The 12710-nt window shown below is 48.5% G+C and overlaps 1 protein-coding gene across 1 annotated transcript in view; it reads right to left on the reverse strand.

The window, feature by feature from the left end:
- LOC137335741 (probable JmjC domain-containing histone demethylation protein 2C) overlaps positions 1 to 10885 on the reverse strand; it is a 54834-nt gene extending 43949 nt beyond the window's left edge. The window contains exons 1-2 of the mRNA XM_068001070.1: positions 10604 to 10885; positions 1411 to 1593 (exon numbers count right to left, since the gene is read on the reverse strand). The gene's annotated coding sequence lies outside the window, so the exon portion shown is untranslated. The remainder of the gene's footprint in view (positions 1 to 1410; positions 1594 to 10603) is intronic.
- Positions 10886 to 12710: the final 1825 nt, after the last annotated feature.

Genomic DNA, 12710 nt, shown 5'->3' on the forward strand with positions numbered 1-12710 from the left:
TGAAGATTCACTAGATTGATTCCTGGGATGAGAGGGTTGTCCTATGAGGAGAGGTTGAGTAGAATTGGCCTATACTCTCGAGTTTAGAAGAATGAGAGGTGATCTCATTGAGGCATAAGATTCTGAGGGGGCTTGACAGAGCTGAGAGATTATTTCCCCTGGCTGGGGAGTCTAGAACTAGGGGGCATAGTCACAGGATAAAGGGTCAGCCATTTAAGACTGAGATAAGGAGGAATTTCTTCATTCAGAGGGTTGTGAATCTTTGGAATTCTCTAACCCAGAGGGCTGTGGATGCTGAGTCGTTGAGTATATTCAAGGCCGAGATCAATAGTTTTCTGGACTCTAGGAGAATTAAGGAATGTGGGGATCGGGCAGGAAAGCGGAGCTGAGCTGAGGTCGAAGATCAGCCATGATCTGATTGAACGGCAGAGCAGGCTCAAGGGACTGTACGGCCTTCTCCTGCTCCTATTTCTTATGTTCACCCAACCCCCTCCCCCACTCCACCCGCACCCACACACACTGCTAATTGGCTGCTGGCGGATCAAGGTGGATGAGGTTTTATTACATAAGTGTTGTGAATCCACGTCAGGACAAAGTGAGGAACTTTCTGGATTTGCAGTGCTCCCTCTCAATGCATTTTGCAGAGTGCTGGCTGCTTATAACCTGACCCACTTTAGTATGGAACAAATATGGTGCTGTGAACTCCAATTCTGCAGATCCCTTTAAATAAATATATTCATTCCTTGACACAGTTTAGCCCAGGTAACATCCTCCATGCTCAAGTCCCCACATCAGCCCCAGTGTGTCCACCCTGGCAAAAACCTAACCTCTGCCAGTGAAAGATGAACTGAGTCTGAGATGGGCTGCACTTGTACCAGGAGCAAGCTCCTGGGACCAACAAGGTTGAAAATTCCCCACTTTGTTTAAAGTCCTTGGGAGAATTTGACCGAGCAGGACTCAAGCAGGGGTACAGGATGAGAAAACTCTCGGGACTGAGACTTCATTTCACAATAAACAAAAGCACCACACGCTCCGCAGCCCGAAAGAGTTCAGCCCTGTCACAAGAAGCAGGAACTGCAGAAACATCCAGCTAACAATGAGGGTGGAGATAGAGTGTCAGTCCGGCTCAGTTGGGGGCACCCTTGCTTCTAAGGTCAGAAGGTTGTGGGTTCGAGCCCTGCGCTAAGATCAGAGTACATATGTAAGCAGATACCAGTGCTGCGGGAACACAACATGCTTTGGATGAGACGTTAAACAGAGGTCCTGTCTGCCTGCTTCTGTGCTCTTTTAAAAACAACGTTGTGGGAAGATGACAGGGTTTGCATACTCAAAGGATGAGTAACAGGCTCAAGTCCCTTCATCATTAAACACTTAATTAAAATTACAAACAAGGTAAGCCAAGTCACTCACCTTCAAGCTCTGCAGCATTCTTTCCCTCAGGCAAGCACTTGTAAACATATCTGGCTGATCTCCACAGAATTGGCTCCCCGTTGCCTTGTTCTCAGTGTTTCGGAGACTTCGATCTTTGAGACAGCCAAAGTCTGGGCCCTTTAACAACGGTCGAGCAGTGATTTACAGCCTGCTATCGCACCACTTGGGAGACAGAAAAGAAAGAGGAAGTTTCATTGCCTGTGGAACGGTCCTGGTTAACAGCAAGCAAATGGCCCCCGAGAACTTGATGCAAAAAAGCAGGGTGGTGTTGTGCAGAGTCTCTCCTCTCCCTGGGAGGAGGCAAGTGCAGCCAGCCTCACATGTAGAACCCATCTCAGTGAAGTGACTCACACAAGGAAAGTCATTACATCAGCCATTGGGAGGGCAGGCTGCCAGCTGCTCCTGTCGCTGCCAGGAGTTATTGGGAAGGGAAACCCTGCCCGTCGCAAAGCTCTCATCACAAGAGAAGAATAGTAACACTGGTCACTCCGCTCCGACAGTCGGATAAGCAGGCAATGTGCTGAAAATGGGTCAGGCCACAAACACACCAGCGACAGATGAGAGGGGGACGGGAGAGGTGCTTTGACAGTAATTTGATTCAATTTAAAGGTGCACTGTCTCACATACAAATGATGTGGGCTCCATTTTTGTTCCTCCTCCCCCATCAACCCCACCTAAAGTATTCATCCCTCTTCCCTATTCTCCCGAGGACCCTGGCAGTTACTGACCCACAGGGGTGGGCAGCAGCTGATCCAAGCAGCTATTCAACCACGTCAACCATCCCAGGCAAGAGTGATCCTGCTCACGTGGACGCCACTGTCCCAGTCGCTGCCACAGGATAGTGTTCTGGTGAGAGGCAGCTGCCTGGTTTGCTCTCTTCTCTAACTCAGGTCCACTGAATCTCGCTATGATACCTCTGCCAGGCTGAGATCAGCGAGCTTAGCACAGCCTGGGGGTGCAACCTGGAATTGGGCAGCTCTGTGTGGCTCATTACCACATCAGGTGGTGCCTTCAGCCTACCAGCGTTTAACCAAAACAACCTGTGGTTCTCAGTGGAAGCCCGGTCGCAAGATCTCACTCAAAGTTACATGATCACTTTGCAGAAGAGGTTATCCTTTGTCAAACAATCAGGGTGAGAAGGAAGTTACTGACAGTAAGAAATCTTTACAACATTATCTATGTTTTTTTTGTTATTAAAGCTAATTCCTTTTTTTCTCTCCTTTCTTCGGGGTATCTAATTCAATACCCATTCCCTCAACCTTCACAAGCGGGGCAAGAAATCTGAGCCACTGTCAACATCACTGTCCAACCAGCAAGGGAGGGGTAGGGGAGTAGGTGCAGCTACGAGAAGATTGGGGGAGTGCTCGTGAAGCAGCGTGTGACTGCTTGATCAGCACCCTATCCACCAACTTAAGCATCCACTCCCTCCACATCGTTGCACCATGGCTGCAGTACGTAATATCCACAGGATACACTGCAGCAATTCACCAAGGCTTCTTTGGCAGCACCTCCCAAACCCGTGACCTCTACTGAGAAGAACAAGGGCAGCAGGCGCGTGGGAACACCACCACCTCCAAGTCCCTGGAACTCCCTACCAAACAGCACTGTGGGAGAAACTTCACCACACCATCTGCAGCGGTTCAAGAAAGTGGCTCACCACCACCATCTCAACGGCAATTAGGGACGGGCAATAAATGTCAGCCCTGCCAGAGACACCCATATCCCAAGAATGAATTTTTTAAAAAGATAGTTTGGGGGGGGGGGGGGGGGGGGTGAAAAGGAGGTGTGGCTACACGTGTAGATGGTTGAGGGATAGGGAGGGATGGGAACACGAATAGATAGGGAGGGATGGGAACATGAATAGATAGGGTGGGGATGCATCAGTAGATGGGGAGGAAGGAAGGAGGTGTGAGTACATGAGTAGATGGGGGAGTACATGAATAGATGGGGAGGAAGGAGGGAGGTGTGGGAACACGAGTAGATGGGGTGGGGAGGAAGGAGGGAGGTGTGAGTACATGTGTACATGGGGGAGGAATACATCAGTAGATGGGGAGGAAGGAGGGAGGTGTGGGAACACGAGTAGATGGGGTGGGGAGGAAGGAGGGAGGTGTGAGCACGTGTAGATGGGGGGGCGGTACATGAATAGATGGGGAGGAGGAAGGAAGTGGGGGTACACGATTCGATGGGGGGAGAAGAGAAGGAGGGAGGTGTGGGTATACAAGATGGGGTGGGGAAGGAGTTCTGGGCTCAGGAGCAGATGGGGAGAGGGACACTGTCTTCAAATTTCCCTGGCTGGGTACATGTTTCACCTGGCTTTTTACTGAGCCACACCAGAAGGTCCCAGGTGTGGGAGCTGAGCTGAACCAAGCCAAGCCAGGGATTATTCTTCTCCAGATACAGTACATTGGTGGGAAACATGCAAAGCATTTTCTAAGTGAAACCTAATTTAATTTGTCTCTCTGGATTGTGCGTGCGTGTCTGATGTTTCAGACATGTCGGAGGGAAAGCTGCAGACTTAACTTGCAGGGTCACCAATAAACCTTCTGGTCTGATGGCATTGTTCCGTACCCAAGTGCTGAGTGTGCTGTTACCTCTGGGGCAGGTGTGGCTTGTCTCACTGGGTGGAACTGCAATTTGTAGCGAGGTTTAAGCAGGATATTACTTAAGTGATGTTTAAATTGCTAGTTTCTTTGACAGGACCTGGACTGGGTTTGGGAACAGGATCTGTTTTTCATGTTCTGATCTTTCCAACAATCCTTCAAGGCCTGATTTATTCCATAAAAACTTGACCCCGACTGTGTTTTCAAGCAGGCAAGAGGATCAGTGGTGTGTTGGTGAGCTATTCCCCTCTGGGGGAGATCACAGCCTTTGTCTCACCTGCTATCCACAGTCCTGCCCTTTCCAGCAAGGTGGGGGGTGGGGGAGGTGAGGGAGGTCACTGCATGGCGATCAGGAGCAGGAATACTGCTGCATTTCCTTCCCCACTCCCTGTCCCAGGATAAATGAGGCTATTCGTAGTCCCCTATAGTGCTGCCCCAGCTGAGGTCAGCTCATTCAGACCGCGATGCAAACAGGGACCCTCACTTGTCTCGAGGGCTCAGTACCACAGCAGGCAGTGCATTTAGCACCTGAGCCACTGGGGGAGCTACAATAGTAACGTAGGAACAGGAGTAGGTCATTCAGCCTCTCGAGCCTGTTCCGCCACTCAAATAGATCATGGCTGATCTGTATCTTAACTCCATTTACCTGCTTTTGTTCCGTAACCCTGAATACTCTTGCACTTCAAAAATCTATCACTCAATTTTGAAATTTTCAGTTGACCTCCAGCATCCACAGCTTTTTTTTTGGGGGTGGGGGGGGGGGGAGAGCAGAAAGCGTTCCAAATTTCCACTACCTTTAATAATGAAGAGGTGCTTCCTGACATCATCCCATAACAGCCCAGTTCTAATTTTGAAGTTATGGCCCCTTGTTCTGGACTCAAACATCTTAATTCCAATTTCATTTAAAGGTGCATTGGACAGGTTAAAAGAAGTCAACCACAGTGAGCACATGTCCAACACCGAATACTCAGCATCACTCACTATGGCTCAGGCCACAAATTCCCTCTCCCATGAGGTGGGTGCCTCAAGTGGGACAGAGAGACCTTTAGCCTCCCAACCCAGATACTCACTTCCATATCTATGCCAACAATTCCTGCCATTCCTCCTGCTCTTGTCACTGGATGGTGAAAATCAGCAAGAGCAAACTTTGGAGGCAAGGCCATCCTAACAACCTCAGACTTAATGAAGGGCCTCCTTTAATGTACGGCCTGCATTTTGAATGGCCTGCACTTTGGGCTTGCAATGCCACAATTGATGCTGGGATGGCTCCAGCTCCATTGTTTACTCTTGCTCTCCAGTGAGAACACGTGAGCAAATCTCACCAAGTGAGCTGTGCCGAGAGAAGTAGAAAGAGAGAAACAGGCACTTGCCCATCTCCTGTAGCACACAGAAGAGATGAAGCTTGCCACTTGTAATTGTTTACACCTCAAACTTTTCCTTCTGGGATTGGCCCACCATTGACAGCTCAGCTTTTGCTGTAATTTTTTTTTTAAAAAACATGTTTTCTTTCACATTCTACAAACAAAGGTGAATTGGTTCCAACATCTGAAGAGAGCTCAGCCTGTGCTACAAGGAGGTGACTGACCCAGAGGGGATTGACATTGCAGGCAAAGACACACTAGCTTATCTACACTGAATAAACATGACTGTAAATCAATGACCCACAAAGCATGTTCCTGAAGTGTGCCTGCCAAGACCCCAGTTGCTGGGGTCAGGCCCCCCGCTCCTTCACTCTGTGGTACTGAGTGCTGCAGCCTTCCTGCGAGGAGGTCCCAAACAGGACGCTGCTAATGGCAGGGGCTCTTAACACAGACCTAGGGAGTAACACAACCCAAAGTGATCTGGAAAAACCATGAAGGTCGCTGGCTGGGAGCCAGAGGAAACTAGAGAGAGGTCACCCTGTCATGACTTTAATACTGTTGTTCGGGAACTCCAATAACATAAATTCTGCCAGCAAGTAAACATTCACTGGAATATTACCAGGGCTCCAAGGGTCAGATATGAAGAGAGATGACATAAACTAGGCTTGTATTCCCTGGAATATAGGCTAAGTAGTGATTTGATCGAGGTTTTTAGGATTTTGAAAAAGAATTGATTGAGTAGAGAGGGAAGCTTTTTACGCTGACGGGAGAGTCTACGACAAGGGGACATAACCTTAAAATCAGAGCCAGGCCATATAGGAGAGAAGTTAGGAAACACTTGTTCAAGCATAGGGTGGTAGAAGTGTGGAAAATGCTTGCAAAAAGCAGTAGCTGCTAGCTCAATTGATAATTTTAAATCGGAGATCGATATATTTTTGCTAGCCAAGGATATTAAGGGATATGGAGCCAAGGCGGATAAATGGAGTTTGGATACGGATCAGCCATGATCTCAATGAATGGCGGAACAGGCATAAGGGGCTGAATGGCCTACTTCTGTTCCTACGACTGGTGGAGGAACGGCATAACAGCGTTGAAGGGGTGCATGGGTCATTTCCCAGCATTTCAACACCTCACCACCCTCCCTAGTGACCCACCACCCACAACCAGCCATCACCTGCCCACAGTGAGGAAAAAAAATTAACAGATACAAGTTGAAGGTGACAGAGAAGCACAACAAGAGATAGAGCAGGGACACATATACAGAGAAGCAAGAGAGCTAAAGGGGGAGAGGACTATGACAGAGACAGCAGAGAGAAGCAAGAGAAACACTTCTTCTCACTGGGGAGGACCACTACTAACAGCTTTAGAATCTTGCACATAGCTTCTACTTCCTGCCAGTGTTAGATTTACTTCCTGGAATACTTTCCCTGTTACACTATGTTGATAACACTCTTTTGGTCATTTAACAGCTCATCCTCCTGCTCACCTTGAGCACCACCACAGGAGAGCTGCTAGCTTTTTAACAAATCACTCCCTGAGGTCTGCACCCCACCCCCCTGTGCCATGTACATGAGTAGTCTCTGAATGTGAACTGCCATTTGTCAGTGACTAGCTATCCACGTGAACCGTCCAGCAATGTGACTGGCCCCACTGCCCAGGGAGACGGCGAGGAATTTTAAACATCCCAGACGGTATCATCAGCCTCACATAGTAAACAGGCAGGTCTCAGGACCATGCATATCCACCTCTCCCAGATTCTAGAACATGAAAGGCACAAAAATAGCTTCTGCAGTGAGCTGCTGAGTCAGCCCAACAGCAAACTGCTTCCAGTAAATGGTGCTAAACACTGAAGGAGGTCACAAGGCAGTAAAACACAACCACGTCAAACCAAGGTGATCCAGGCACATTTCACTGTGGCTCAGAAACACTCCAACTCCACCTGGCAGGCTGGGTTCATGAGATGACCATTTCCAAAAATGCTTAATACAAAAGCAAGATACTGTGGAAGCTGGAGGTCTGAAATGAAAACAGAAAATGCTGGAGAACACTCAGGTCAGGCAGCATATATGGACAGGAAGAGAGTTACCGTTTCAAGTCGATGACCTGTTCTGATGAAAGGTCATCGACCTGAAGCGTTAACTTTGGTTTCTCTCTCCACTGATGCTGCCTGACTTGATGAATGTTCTCCAGCATTTTCTGTTGTTATTATCCCCAAATCCTTGTCAAATCCATAATCCCCAAACTTCTCTTGCCATTCCCTTGGCACCCTACATCAGTGCTGTTGGTGCCATGTACAATCAGGAGTGCAGAAATGAGTAATCAACAGAAAACACACTGCTTTGAGTACAACTCCTCAACCCTGATGTCATATCCTGAATGGAAATGGTGCCAGGGATTCCCAGAGCTCCCACTCCTGATTGCTAGGGACTGGGGAAGGGTTGTGATTCAGGCATCTCACTGCATTGCTGGGGAGGGTGAATGAAGTTGCTTTATTGATACCCAGCACTGATATTCACAAATCACTGAGGTGGGGGGGGGGGGGGGGGGCGGGGAATGTGTCTGAAATCAGTTAATTGCACTTCGACTGCGTCAATCCTCAAAACAAACAAATGACACACGCCAGTACTCAGCCTGGGTTTAATTCTTTGAAAGCTCCAATTACTCCCCCTCTCCATCCAATCAATGAACTCTCGTCTGCTGGGTCACACACACACACACACACACACACACACACTCATTGCTTTGACCTGCTGTGTGTAAGAACATGAGCATTTTTAGAACAAGAAAAGGCCTGGTTAATAGATGAATCCCACCTACTGACCTCCTCACCATATCTCCTAATCTCTCGCCTCTCCACAACCACATCCAATTGCTGCTTAAACCCATTTACACTGTCTACTTCAATGACCTTTGGTGGCAACTCATCCCACAACTATGACATCCACACCCTATGGTGGAAAAAAATCCATGACTGAAGTAGTTACACACAATTGTAAACAATTTTACAACACCAGGTTATAGTCCAGCAATTTTATTTTAAATTCACAAGCTTTCGGAGGCTTCCTCCTTCGTCAGGTAAATGTTCAGGAGCTCCTTGAAGCCTACGCATTTATACATATAGAACAATACATGGTGTTTACAGACTGCCCCTGCAACTGCCCGTTGCCAAGGCAATCACCGTGTTCAGACAGAGAGGTGTCACCTGCAGAACCCCCGAATACACATTCAACAAAAAAACAAACAGGAAAAAAAAAACAGAGAGAGGCAGAGACATCCGGAAGGCAGAGAAAGCCAGCAAATGACCCATTATATTAAAAACAGATAACATTTGTTCGCTGGTGGGGTAACGTGTAGCGTGACATGAACCCAAGATCCCGGTTGAGGCCGTCCTCATGGGTGCGGAACTTGGCTATCAATTTCTGCTCGACGATTTTGCGTTGTCGTGTGACTCGAAGGCCGCCTTGGAGTACGCTGACCCGAAGGTCGGTGGATGAATGTCCATGACTGCTGAAGTGTTCCCCGACTGGGAGGGAACCCTCCTGTTTGGCGATTGTTGCGCGGTGTCCGTTTATCCGTTGTCGCAGCGTCTGCATGGTCTCGCCAATGTACCATGCTCTGGGGCATCCTTTCCTGCAACAACACGTTGCAGGAAAGGATGCCCCAGAGCATGGTACATTGGCGAGACCATGCAGACGCTGCGACAACGGATAAACGGACACCGCGCAACAATCGCCAAACAGGAGGGTTCCCTCCCAGTCGGGGAACACTTCAGCAGTCATGGACATTCATCCACCGACCTTCGGGTAAGCGTACTCCAAGGCGGCCTTCGAGACACACGACAACGCAAAATCGTCGAGCAGAAATTGATAGCCAAGTTCCGCACCCATGAGGACGGCCTCAACCGGGATCTTGGGTTCATGTCATGCTACACGTTACCCCACCAGCGAACAAATGTTATCTGTCTTTAATATAATGGGTCATTTGCTGGCTTTCTCTGCCTTCCGGATGTCTCTGCCTCTCTCTGTTTTTTTTTCCCTGTTTGTTTTTTTGTTGAATGTGTATTCGGGGGTTCTGCAGGTGACACCTCTCTGTCTGAACACGGTGATTGCCTTGGCAACGGGCAGTTGCAGGGGCAGTCTGTAAACACCATGTATTGTTCTATATGTATAAATGCGTAGGCTTCAAGGAGCTCCTGAACATTTACCTGACGAAGGAGGAAGCCTCCGAAAGCTTGTGAATTTAAAATAAAATTGCTGGACTATAACTTGGTGTTGTAAAATTGTTTACAATTGTCAACCCCAGTCCATCACCGGCATCTCCACATCATAGTTACACACAGGCTGTGGAAGGAGAAACACCTTTCCTCAGGTCAAGCATTCTTATGTTCTCATGTGTCAGGATATCAACTCACTCCTCCCAAGCCAGAGCACTGCAAGGTGGAGGAACCAAACAGCCTTGAATTGCCCACTTTAGGGGACGCTATCAACAGGATGTGAAATTAAGTCCCAATTTAAATTTCAGTTCATCAATCTCTTTCGACGGCACAGTGGATAAATTGACTTGCCAGTGTGGGCTTGATCACACAGACCAGAGTGTCCAACATTTCATCCTTGGTCTGTGCTGAATGAACTGATCTCAACGTAGACAGCAGCTTTACTACAGTTAGCTTCAGCTTCCCCGAGCTAGGGTCAGGTAATCAGCCAACGTCCCCGCTCCAAATTGCTATCCAGTGTGGATGCAGATGTTTGACAAGAACTGGTTTGGCTGTGATGCTCCTCACAGTCAAATAGCCAGCTAACACTGGGCTCATATAAAGGGGTTGGCCAGTTGGGTGAGATAGCAGAGGATGAGCAGCATGAGAAGAAAATTAGAGAGAAAAAATATTTGGCTTCATGCACACTGTACTAAGATGTGGAGATACCGGTGATGGACTGGGGTTGACAATTGTAAACAATTTTACAACACAACTTGGTGTTGTAAAATTGTTTACAACTGTACTAAGACATACTGCTGTTATTGTGGGCTGACTGAGCTTTGCTGGAACTGAGTGACAGCTGGTCCCCGTGTTTAACTACTAGATAAAAATCAATCAGAAACAAGAAACTCACAACCTTCCACATTCCACCGCAAAGAACTGGTTTGTAAATCCGAACACAAGCTCACCAAGACAAAGGCCCGAGTTACCCAGAGAAAAACAGGCTGTGTCCTTACCTCTTTCAATGAGAGACGGAGCCCAGGCTTAAACATTAACCGGGCTGAACTCCACGTCCCAGATTCTCCAGACAGCACCTTCACAAATGTGGCTCGCCCAAGGTTTCGAGTCAGCCGGGGCAAGAATTCTCGTGTTTCGAAACCCAAGACCTCGTTAGCAACAAGTGGAGTGAAGAGACGGAAGACAAGCGTGTCGCTGGCACAGATCCAGAGTGTCTGTTTCCACTGCTATCTTGTGCTTGGCAACCAGTGGCAATGTCTCCATGTGTGAACAGGCCGATAAACCGGATTTCTGATTCATGTCTGGCTGGTTGTTGTGCAACCAGTCAGATGCTCTTGTTCGCGTGAGCCAAGGTTACGCAGCAATAAAGGGATCTTTGCAAACGGTAAAGGGGAGATGACCTTTTGCAGAGTTTAAAGTTGTACAGATACTCTGTGGTGCTTGTTGGCACATGGCCAGCTCACAGGAGCCGACTGCTGAGCCTCTTGACGAGCTGCCAAACAGCCACACACCGAGCGTTAACCCCTCACTGGCTCACACCTGATTAACCCCATTCAACTTCTTTGGAGCACTTGCTGGCATTGTCGAGGGCTTTATGTGCCACAGGAGGAACGTATGAATGTTAAAAGAGTAACGTGCCCCCCTAAGGGGAGAAAGGGCAAAAGCTTTGGCTATACAGTACAACAGTTCTAATCATGACCCCAGCATCGGAAGAAAAAAGATTATATAGAATTAGTATATATGAAAACATTTATATAGCGCCTTTCACAACCTCCGGAAGTTCCAAAGTGCTTTACCACAAGCCTTTAATATAGTGGAGCATCCCAAGGCGCTTAGGGGACGATTATCAAACAAAATTTGACACCAAGTCGCAAAGATTAGGTCAGGTGACCAAAAGCTTTGTCAAAGAGATAGGTTTTACAGAGCGTCTTAAGAGGAGCAGAGAGAAGTAAAGTGGCGGAGAGGTTTAGGGAGGGAATTAGAGTTTAGGGCCTAGGCAACCGAAGGCATGACCGCCCATGGTGGAGCGATTAAAATCGGGATTGCGTGAGCGGCAAGAATTGGAGGAGTGCAGAGATCTTGGAGAGTTGCAGGAAGTTGCAGAGATAGAGAGCGGCGAAGCCGTGGAGGGATTTATAAACATGGATGAGAATTTTTTAAAAATAGAGGTGTGTCCAGACCGGGAGCCAATGTAGATCAGCGAGCATACGGGTGATGGGTGAACAGGACTCGGTGCGAGTTAGGATATGGGCACCAGAGTTTTGGATGAGCTCAAGTATATAGAAGTTGGAAAATGGGAGGCTGGCCAAGACGTAACAAAGGCATGGATGGGGGTTTGAGCAGATGTTACGGACGTGGAAGTAGGTGGTCTTGGTGATGGAGCGGATATGTCGTCTGAAGCTCATCTCAGTGTCAAAAACAAGGCCAAGGTTGTGAATGGTCAGGTTCAGTCTTAGACTGTGGCCAGGGAGAGGGATTGAGTCAGTGGCTAGGGAACGGAGTTTGTGGTGGGGACCGAAGACAATGGGTTCAGTCGTCCCGATATTTAGTTGGAGGAAATTTTTGCTGTCAGACAAGCAGCATGACAAATCAGACTTCGCGGGGTCGAGAGGTGGTGGTGAGGTAGAGCTGGGTTTTTTTTTTATTCGTTCACGGGATGTGGGCGTCGCTGGCGAGGCCAGCATTTATTGCTCATCCCTAATTGCCCTCGAGAAGGTGGTGGCGAGCCGCCTTCTTGAACCGCTGCAGTCCGTGTGGTGACGGTTCTCCCACAGTGCTGTTAGGAAGGGAGTTCCAGGATTTTGACCCAGCGACGATGAAGGAACGGCGATATATTTCCAAGCCGGGATGGTGTGTGACTTGGAGGGGAACGTGCAGGTGGTGGTGTTCCCATGTGCCTGCTTCCCTTGTCCTTCTAGGTGGTAGAGGTCGCGGTTTTGGGAGGTGCTGTCGAAGAAGCCTTGGCGAGTTGCTGCAGTGCATCCTGTGGATGGTACACACTGCAGCCACAGTGCGCCGGTGGTGAAGGGAGTGAATGTTTAGGGTGGTGGATGGGGTGCCAATCAAGCGGGCTGCTTTATCTTGGATGGTGTCGAGCTTCTTGAG

The sequence above is a fragment of the Heptranchias perlo genome, chromosome 20 (genome assembly GCF_035084215.1).
Source record: "Heptranchias perlo isolate sHepPer1 chromosome 20, sHepPer1.hap1, whole genome shotgun sequence".
Classification (NCBI taxonomy): domain Eukaryota; kingdom Metazoa; phylum Chordata; class Chondrichthyes; order Hexanchiformes; family Hexanchidae; genus Heptranchias; species Heptranchias perlo.